Source organism: Dromiciops gliroides, chromosome 1 (assembly GCF_019393635.1).
Source record: "Dromiciops gliroides isolate mDroGli1 chromosome 1, mDroGli1.pri, whole genome shotgun sequence".
Classification (NCBI taxonomy): domain Eukaryota; kingdom Metazoa; phylum Chordata; class Mammalia; order Microbiotheria; family Microbiotheriidae; genus Dromiciops; species Dromiciops gliroides.
In genome coordinates, this window is record NC_057861.1 from 662,657,527 (window position 1) to 662,667,999 (window position 10,473).

General features: G+C 37.0%; 1 pseudogene; it reads left to right on the plus strand.

The window, feature by feature from the left end:
- The first annotated feature begins 6,080 nt into the window (after positions 1-6,080).
- Positions 6,081-7,138, plus strand: LOC122740677 (annotated as a pseudogene).
- The last annotated feature ends 3,335 nt before the right edge of the window (positions 7,139-10,473 follow it).

Sequence of the window (10,473 nt, forward strand, 5' to 3'; positions counted from 1 at the left end):
TTGAGTGTAACACTTCAATAGCATAATCTTTTAGGATTTAAGTAATTGGCTGGAATTTTATCACCTCTACTAGCTTTATTGTTAGCAATGCATCCTAAGGCCTGATTGATTTCATTATCCAGGATGTCTTGTTATAGATGAGTGGTTATTGGTTATGTTAAGGTCTTTCTTGTATAGTTCTTTTGTGTATTCTTGCCACATCTACTTAATCTCTTCTGCTTCTGTTAAGTCTACCAGTTTTTTATTTTATCATTCACATCAATATGGCAAATATGGAAATATGTTTTGCTCAATTTAACATGCATAATTGATGTCATATTCTTTACTTCTTAGTGGGTGAGAGGGTGGGAGAGAATTTGGAATTCAAAATTTTAAAATTATAGAATGTTAAAAATAAATAAATAATACATATTTTAAAAAAATAACACAACCACAGCCATGAAACAACATGGTTACCTTTTCTTTTATTTTCTTTTAATCATTTCTTCCAGCAAAAGGAGATAAACTAGAGCACAACAATTAATTTATTTTACCAACATTATCATTCAGATAGTCTAGCTTAGTTTTAATTCATATTATGTAAATGGAACATAACACTTAAGAGTGTTGCTTTAGAAGCAGTCCAAATGCCTGTACTTCTCTATTAGTTCAGGTTCATTGTTGGAATTGTGAGACACTCACAAATTATTGAAAAGATAGCAAAAAGAAAAAAAAAGGGGAAGGGGAAGGGGAAGGGAAAAAAGCTACTTACTTGCCTAAGTAAGCATATTCAACAAGAATTTGGTTATGGTGGCAATGAATTTCTCTGGGGTTCTCCATAGTTCTCATTACTTTTTTTTCTGGTCCTCAGGATAGTCTATGGTAACTTCTGTGGAGTTCAAAAATCCAATATGTCTGAGGTACCCCCAAGTTATATTGACAGGACTTTTGTTCTCTTAGGGAAATAGAAAACTTCATTAAGGGAAGAAGCATTCAAACAAGCAATGATGTTGCCTTTTTAGAAAAATAAAAAAATAATCATTTTACATAGGATGGAATGAGGAAAGGTAGCACTAACACATGCTCTGGCAGGGAGAGGAGAGAGAGACCTATGTTATGGGAAAATACTGGGAGATATCAATCCCATTATATGCTACACCTTGGTGGCAAAATACTAGGGATCTTCTAGAAGATATTCCACCAAGTAGGGCTTTTACCAGATAATCCCTTTTGACATTGGCTGTACTAAGGGAAAAGGAAGGGAAAAGATAAACAAATATCACTAGTACTAATAGAAATAATAATATATCTGCTCTTCCTACCCAGGTTGGCAACTTTTACTCTCTCCCAAACACTCCATTTTGGAAAGAACAAGTGTCGTTCTCAGCAGTTTAATCCATATGGTTAGTAATTCTAAATCTTTGCAGGTCATAGTGGGTCTCCTAATGCAGAACTATATTGTTCTTGATACCTTCTTTTGCCTCCCATATATATATATTAAAGCAGGTTTTCCCTACATGCCTATAATGTACTTCCTCCTCATCTCTGCCTCAGAGAGTTTTTGCCTTCTTTCCAGGCTCATCCCAGATAGTACCTTCCCAATAAAGCCATTACTGATCTAGCCAGTTTTTAGTACTGTTTTCTTCAAATTAAATAATTTTATATTTAACCAGGTACATATTAGATCTCTATTACTCCAATAAAAATGTAAGCTCTTTGAGGGAAAGATATTATTTTTATATTTGTGTACATAGTATAAAAAATTTCAGGTATCAGGGTCTTTTTTCCCTCTCAAGAATAGGAAACTAAGAAAGCATTAACATAAGATTCAATAATTCATGCTTGTTTATTGTGAAAAAATAAGGCCCCAATTTAAAATAATCATTTTAAAACACATGAATAGACAAACAGCAATCTGGGTGAAGAAGATATCATATTTTGGTAGACTGTAATATCATTATTAGTCAACAGTGACATGGTAGCCAATGAAACTAATATCAATCTAAGCTTCATTAAGAATAAATGAGGGGCAACTAGGTGGTATAGTAGATAGAGCACCCGCCCTGGATTCAGGAGGACCCGAGTTCAAATCCAGCCTCAGATACTTAACACTTACAAGCTGTGTGACTCTGGGCAAGTCACTTAACCCCAACTGCCTCACACAATTAAAAAAAAAAAAAAGAATAAATGAGGGGGGCGCAGCTAGATGGCACAGTGGATAGAGGACCAGCCCTGGATTCAGGAGTACCTGAGTTCAAATCCAGTCTCAGACACTTAACACTAACTAGCTGTGTGACCCTGGGCAAGTCACTTAACCCCAATTGCCTCACTAATAAATCAATAAATCAATAAGTAAATAAATCAATAAACACACAAACAAATAAATAAATGAGGGGCAGCTAGGTGGCTCAGTGGATAGAGCACCAGCCCTGAACTCAGGAGGACCTGAATTCAAATCCAGCCTCAGACACTTAATATTTACTAGCTATGTAACCTTGGGCAAGTCACTTAACCCTCATTGCCCTGCCAAAAAAACAAAAACAAAAACAAAAACAAAAACAAAAAACCCAAAAAACAAACAAACAAAAAAGAATAAATGAATCATCATACCCCAATTCAGAAATGGTCCAAAGACAAGAACAGGTAGTTTTCAGATGAAGAAATTAAAGTTATCTATAGCAATATGTAAAAAAAAATGTTCTAAATCACTATTGATTAGAGAAATGCAAATTAAAACAACTCTAAGGTACCACCTTATACCTATCATATCAGCTAATATGACAAAAAGTAAAATAATAAATGTTGGAGAAGATGTGTGAAAATTGGAACATTAATTCATTTTTGTTGGAGTTGTGAAGCGATCCAGTTATTCTGCAGAGCAATTTATGACCTATGTATAAAGGGTTATAAAATTGTGCATACCCTTTGACCCAGCAATACCACAATTAGATCTGTATCCCAAAAAAGAACATAAAAATGGGAAAATGACCCACATGTACAAAAATATTTATAGCAGGTATTTTTGTGGTGGCAACAAACTGGAAATTGAGGGGATGCCCCATCAATTGGGGAATGGCTAAACAAGCTGTGGTATATAAATGTAATGGAATATTATTGTGCTATAAGAAATGATCAACAAACAGATTTCAGAAAAACATGGAAAGACTTAAATGAAATGATGCTGAGTGAAATGAGCAGAACCAGAAAAAATATTGCACAAAGTAACAGCAACATTGTGTGATGATCAATTGTGATAAACTTGGCCCTTCTCAGCAATGCAATGATCCAGGACAATTTTGAAGGACTCATGATAGAAAATGCTCTCCACATCCAGAAAAAAAGAACTGTGGAATCTGAAAGCAGATTGAACCATACTATTTTCACTTTTTTTTTTCTTGAGGTTTTTTCTTTTTTTTTTTTCTGATTCTTCTGTCACAACATGACTAATGTGGAAATCTGTTTAACATGATTGTATATATATGACCTAAAAAGAATTAATAAAAAACACCTGTTAAAAGCTTCATGGTACCCAGGTAGAACATTGAGTAGAGCCCTGGGTCTGGCTTCAGGAAGACTCAAGTTCAAATATGGCTTTGATTGTTTACTAGCTGTGTGAGTCTGAACAAGTCACTTCATCTGTTTGCCTCTATTTTCTCATCTGGAAAATTATAAAAATTAAAATGTAATAATAATAATAAACATTTATGGTTGTTTATAAAATACTTAACTCAGTGCCCAGCACACAGTAAATGCTATATAAATGTTAGCTCTTGTTGTTGTTGTTGTTGCTACTTATCATGTGTCAATGGTGGAATAGCTTTATTCAACTTTCCTAAAAAAAAGAAGAGTATCCTAAAACAATGGTCTCCAAAATGGGGGTCAAGATCATGACTCCAGTTGGATATGGTCAAGATATATGATGATCCAAATCAAAAGTGAGATAATGGGTCATATTTTACCTTCAGTGTAATAGCCAATGTTGTGGTACTTGTGAGAAATGATTATTAATAGTCAATATCTTGGGAAGATTCAGAGCTTCCCCCTTCTTCTAAAGCTCTGACTTTTACAGGTATAGTTTCTCCTTGAAATAAGATTGCATTGAATCTCTTAATTTTGGTCACACCCATCCCAAGCTTGCAAAGAATCTAGGATGTGGATGTTCATTGTGTTCTACTAAAGCCTGAGTGGAGATATCTGTTTGTCTAGATAGGTAGGCCTCTCCATTTGAAAGGTTATACATTCCTTGAATTGATAGTTCAAGGCTGGGGGTGGCCTTCATTTTAATATAGCCTACTTCCAATTATATTAACCAATTAGGTTTGATTACTGTTTGATATACCACCTACTGCTTCAAGTGTATATAAGCTGTGAACCCCACCACCATGATTGTTTTCAGCATTAGATAAATGGCAAAATGGCTATTCTTTTATTAATAGCCTGCCAGTCTTAATAATAAAAGAATGATTAAATTACCTAGAAAATGTCTCTCATATTTTTAATCACCACAGACTTATTTGTAACACAATCATACCAACTCTTAACTGCCAATACAGATAATAGTCCCCCTGTGTTTCTAAGTGCTATATAGAAAACTGGATAAGTGTTTCTCAAACTTCTTGTTTTAATGGCCTCTTCCTACTATTACCAATTATGAGGAAGTCCCACAGAACTTCTCTTTATGCAGATTTTTCTATCAGTATTTACCATATTAAAAGGAAAACATTTTAGCATTATTATGAAAATAGCTTTGATCACATAGATTCCTTGAAATAGTATTCCTCAGGTAGTACAGAAAGTGCCTTGTCAACTTTAAATGAGAGCATGATCAGAAGTGGGTGACCTGTATAATGAAAAGATGTTAGACTACCCCAAGTAGGGATTGGCCTAGCCTGAAGACAATAATATTTATGGAAAGGAAATTGTGAAGGATTATAGCAATTTCTTAAGTTTTGAAAGTCTGTCATGTGGAGGAAACATTTTATCTATTCTTCCTGATACCAGAGGCATGGATATTTTAGAGAAGAATATTTAAGACTGATGTGGGGGAAGAAAATCCTTAAAAATAGCCATCAAAAATTGGTATCACTTGTTTTAGGAGATAACAAGCTTCCTCCTTGTTATAAATATGTATGTGTATATATGCACATATACACATACATATATATGTATATATATACACATATATAAAGTGTTTGTATGTAAACATATAAATTTAAACATATAAATGTTTTCTATAAACACAGACACATATACATACATATCTATAGAGATAGATAAAGATAAAGATAGACAGATAGACAGACAGACAGATGGCCTTGCTATACAACTAAGGGCAAAAATCATATATAGTTTGTACTAGATGATCTGCAATGTTCTTTTCTGTTCTAAGAAATTCTGTGATTGCATTGTTATTTACTGAACAAGAACCAAGTACAAAAAGAGATACAATTTAAAGCAAGGTTTAATGATGCAACCACACTTATGTACCTTATGATACCTTTTTCTATTATAATAGTATAATTCTAAAACTACTTAATGTGTCATCCTTTTTAAGGAAAACCTTCAACTTTCACTTGTGTTTTGGACATCAAAAAACAAACACCTTATATGCAACTCTTTGCTCCCTCAGATTTAGTTCTGTTTGTCTTTGGTGTCAGAGCAAATTTGTGTTTTTGATGGCAATCTGCTCTTTGCTGCTTTCCCTAGAGCTTGGGATAAATTGCTTTGCCTCCCACTTTAATTGCCAAAGCAAAATAATTTCGTCTATTACTGCATCCAAATCATCTTACGAAAAGACTAAAAATGCATTTGCCTGTCATGAGCATCAAGAATGAATTGAGACCCTCAGTGCTTGCCAAGGCCTCTGTGCCCTAGGCTGGAGTGGGGGAGAGGAGGGACAGGACCTGCTCATAATTTCTGCTCCCCTCTCCTCCTCAACCAGGCTCTGACTGTCTGGCTCTGTGAGGTCCAGCAGGCCTTGGGAGGCTCCAACTAGTGGTTCTGCCTGTGGGAGGGAAGCCTCCTGGGAGGATGATGACAATAGTAGCCACTGCTGGAGTCAGGAGATAAGCCCCTGTCCCTGCATAGGGGGCCCCCAGGATATGGCCTCAAAGTCGCGGCCCAACCTGCTCACTTTCAGGTGTGGCTTCACCGTGGGCTTCTTCAGCCCCTGCACATACTCCTGGAGAAGCTGGCCAAAATGCAGCCTCACGTTCTCCATAACAATCCACCTGCCAGGCACTCGGAGTATGATGGCCACGGGCCCCTTGGGGGCCAGATGGACTTCAATGCAGACACCAACCAGCACCGAGATGAGAACAAGTGTGTGGCCGAGGAGCTCTACCACAAGTTCATGGTGCTCTGCTGGGTCATGATGGGGCCTCATAACCTTGAGAAGGTGAAACTCATCAAGGTCACTTGGGGTCAGCCTGCAACAAGACCATATTATTTATCTCAGAGGAAAACAAAGACTTCTGCAACCTGGGCCTGGACCATCAGGGATGGCCATTACCAGCTTGACTGGAAGACAATTGAGGACTTCCATTATGTGTATGAGCATTATCTGGACAATGCCAACTGGTTCATGAAGGTGGACAATGACACCTACATCATACTGGACAACCTCCACTAGCTGACCCTGCCAAATAGATCTACTTTGGGCAGCGGTTCAAGCCCTACCTGAAGCAGGGCTACATGAGAAGCTACATACTCAGAAGCAGGCCCTCAAGAGGTTCATGGAGGACTTCAAGACCAATAAGTACTCCCACTGCTCCTCTGTGAAAGACCTGGTGCTCAATAAATGCATGGAGGCCAGAGATTCTCAGGACCCTGGAGGCAAGGAGACCTTCTACTCCTTCATTCTGGAGCACCATATCATCAAGGGCTACTTGTCCAAGACCTTCTGGTACTGGAATTACAACTACTACCCATCTGTTAAGGGCCCAGGTTGTTGTTCAGACCCCATGGTTTCCTTCTGTTATATTGACTTTACCACTCTGTATCAACTATAGTACTCCATGCATCACCTGCATCCCTATGGTTATTCTTACAGATATCAGCCCAACTTTCCAGAGATGGCAGCCAAGCAAAAGAGCGAGGCCAACAAAAAGGAAGACCCCTCAAGAGAAATGGGAAGCAGGTAAAGGTAGAGCCTTCTTGAGCAGAAGAGGCAAAATGAGGGTTCTATGCATCAGCAGCAGGGGCTCAGGGTAGTGTAGGGATGAGAGCACTTTGGATACTGGGAAACTGCTGAGGAATCTGTTTTAAATGGATGTGCCCCCTTCTGTAGGAAGCAGGGACAGCAATTTTGAAGTGTGTCAGACTTGGTACGGGGATTAATGGATGGGTAGATGGGTGGATGGATGGAGATAGAAATATGAAGGATTTGTTGGCAACAGGGAGGCAGCCTGAGTAAAAGAGTTTTTTTTTTCTTTTTATCTTTGAAAAAAGATTGAATTCAAATTATTTACAATCAAAAGAATTCAAGCAAACTGAAGGTAATTAGCTATTATAGTAGGAACTGGATAAATACTTGGAAATCATTAGCAATAGATTCTGGTACAGAAACCCATTTCCTTGTATATTTTAGGAGTTAATTAGGAATAAATCAATGATTGATCTGGCCACTTGGATGGGAATTATTTCAAGAAATTCTTACTAGGAATCAGGTACTATGCTAAATTCTTGGAATACAAATATAAGCAGAATGAAAAATAGCCACCCCCCCTTTTTTTTTCCCTTCAAGGAGCTTACATTCCAATGGAGAAATACATTCAAAGAAGCAGAAAAGAGGTAGAGGTGGGGTAGGGGGAGAAATAGATTGGTTGTTGTTCTTTTTTGAAGAGGACCAAAATGACATCTCTTATTTTGGGGTCAAGCTAGTTTGTGTGCAACTGTGACTAATCAGACCAATATGATTTCAGAAGGCCTACCATAGGTCATGCATAAATAGGACATGTGAACATTTGGAGTGGACATGACTCTAAATTTACACAACTCACATTTCTTTTGAGATACTGAAATTGTGCTTTGTTCATATAGCACAGCACCTTCCTTGATGGGGGTACATCATGCTGCATGTCCTATGGCAATATTTCCAATATCTCACAATAAATTCTAAATTTCTCCAAAGTAGCCTTGAGAATGTCTTTGTATTGTTTCTTCTGACCTGCACGTGAGCACTTTTCTTGTGTGAATTCTCTGTAAAATATTCTTTTAGGCAAAAATACACTTAGCATTCTAACAACATTGTGCTCTCTATAATAGAGTTTGAACGTTTGTCAGTTCAGCTCTAGAAAGGACCTGAGTGTTCAGTATCTATTCTTGCCAGGTCATGTTAAAAATTTTCCTAAGACAATTAAAAAGGAGGCAATTCAGTTTTCTGATATGGCTCTAGTACACTGCCCAGGTTTCATAGGCACATAACAATGAGGTCAGCACAATGCCTCTGTAGACTTTCAATTTGGTAGGCAATCTAATATCTTTTCTCTCCCACACTTTCCTTTGCAGCCTCCCAAATACTGAACTAGCTCTGGCAAGAATGCATCCACCTCATCTATGTAGACATACCTGGAAAGTATACTGCCAAGGTAAGTGAACTTATCCACAACATTAAACATTTCCCCATTTGCTGTAATTGATAGTTCCATGTATGGATGGTGCAGTGCTGGCTGGTGGAAAAGCTGCTTTTTTGGTATTAATGGTCAGGTCGAAATTCATAGGAGCTATGAAGATTAAGTTCATACTCTGTTGCATCTCAGCCTCAGATTGCATTGTATGCACATTCACCTTAGGGGGAAAAGAATCTATGTAGGGGCATCTTAAAGAAAGTCCAGAGATTCAGGAGTGTAGTATTTAGAGGAATAAATGAAGTGATCTCGGTGTTTTCTATAAAATCAAGGAACCAGTTAATTAGAGGAGAGAAAAGGGGCATAGTAACAGTGTGTGCTTGCAATGTGAGGAGATTGCATAGGTGGAATGAACTTCCAGCAGAAGAGGTTTCTGAGTCATGAGAGAGAGAGCCCAAAGGATAAAGAGAAATGCCTGGGAAGGAATTATGAAGAATCCTCAAATCATAGAGAAGAAATAGAAACTACATTCCAATTTTCAGTTTAAAAGCATCAGAAAACCAATCAAATCATAAACTAAGTGTGGTACATAGAAAACACAGAACCCCACCAAACCAAAGAACTGTAAAATTGTAAGGAGCCTTAACATTCATCTCATCCAACCCATAAATAAAAGGAATCCCAAAAGGTTCAATAAAGCTTTTCTTTAAAAAAATATTAAGCAGCTATTTTATATAGAAATATGTGTTCATTTGTTTAAGAAATGGGGTATATTTCTCAGAAATTACAGTTTAGAGGGGTATGACATGACAGCCATCTATAAAATAGAATACTACATAGTAAAATTAAAAGAAAGATACTGTGTTGTCTAAATCTATTTCTCACAATACAAAATGTATTTCAAGAAGAAATTAGTGAAAGGGATTTCATAGAGAACAAGAAAGAACAAGGAAAAGGGCATAACAATTAGTTGTTAAAGGTTGGTGTTTTAGGCTAGGTTCATGATTAGCCCAAATGCAAATTTATAGGACTTGGAGAGATTGAATCAAGAGTGAGTCAAGTGATTTAAAAATAAAAATTTTGCTCTATTAAAATAATAAAGAAATATATGCTTACACCCATGTGCATTGACAGACATAGCTCCTCAGATTCTCCTCTCCCCAATCTCTATCCTCTTCTCCCAGGGAATTCACCAAGATCAGTAATAAAAACATGGTAATAAAGTAAAATAGCTACATTCTTTGATTGACACTATATAAAAAAATGTGGCAAAAAAAACACAACAGGAACAGCAATAAAATCTGGACTTAAGACATTTTAAGTATCCATGACAAAAACAATTCAAATACTTTATATTATGGAGACCACACATACAGCTTTGTGGTTCAAGGCTAAAATGAAGGAGTAACCCCCCCTACAATGGATGGCTCTAAATTTAAAAAGTAAAGAGAGAAAACATTTCTGGAGAGAGGAAAAGAGAGAATGTATATCATATCCCAAGATTTACAATTTGGCTGAAACATAGAAAGAAGCCAAGGAGTAGGCAGTGGATAGAGCACCGGCCCTGGATTCAGGTGAACCTGAGTTCAAATCTGACCTCAGACACTTAACACTAGCTGTGTGTCCCTGGACAAGTCACTTAACCCCAATTGCCTCACCAAAAAAAACAAACAAAAAACAAAAAAAGAGGCCAAGGAGGAAAATGATGTGAAAAAAACTAGAAATGTAAGGTGGAATCAGAAGGGCATTTAAACTGACATTGGAACTCAACACTTTCTAGAGGAAGAGAAACAGGATGGTGAAGAATTTCATGGTCATTGCACAAGAGTATCAGTTGAAAGGTAGGATGTAATAGCTGTCTATTTTAAGGTACTTTAAGACATATATCAGAAGATAAAATATTTTTCTTGACTCCAGATGTAAAACC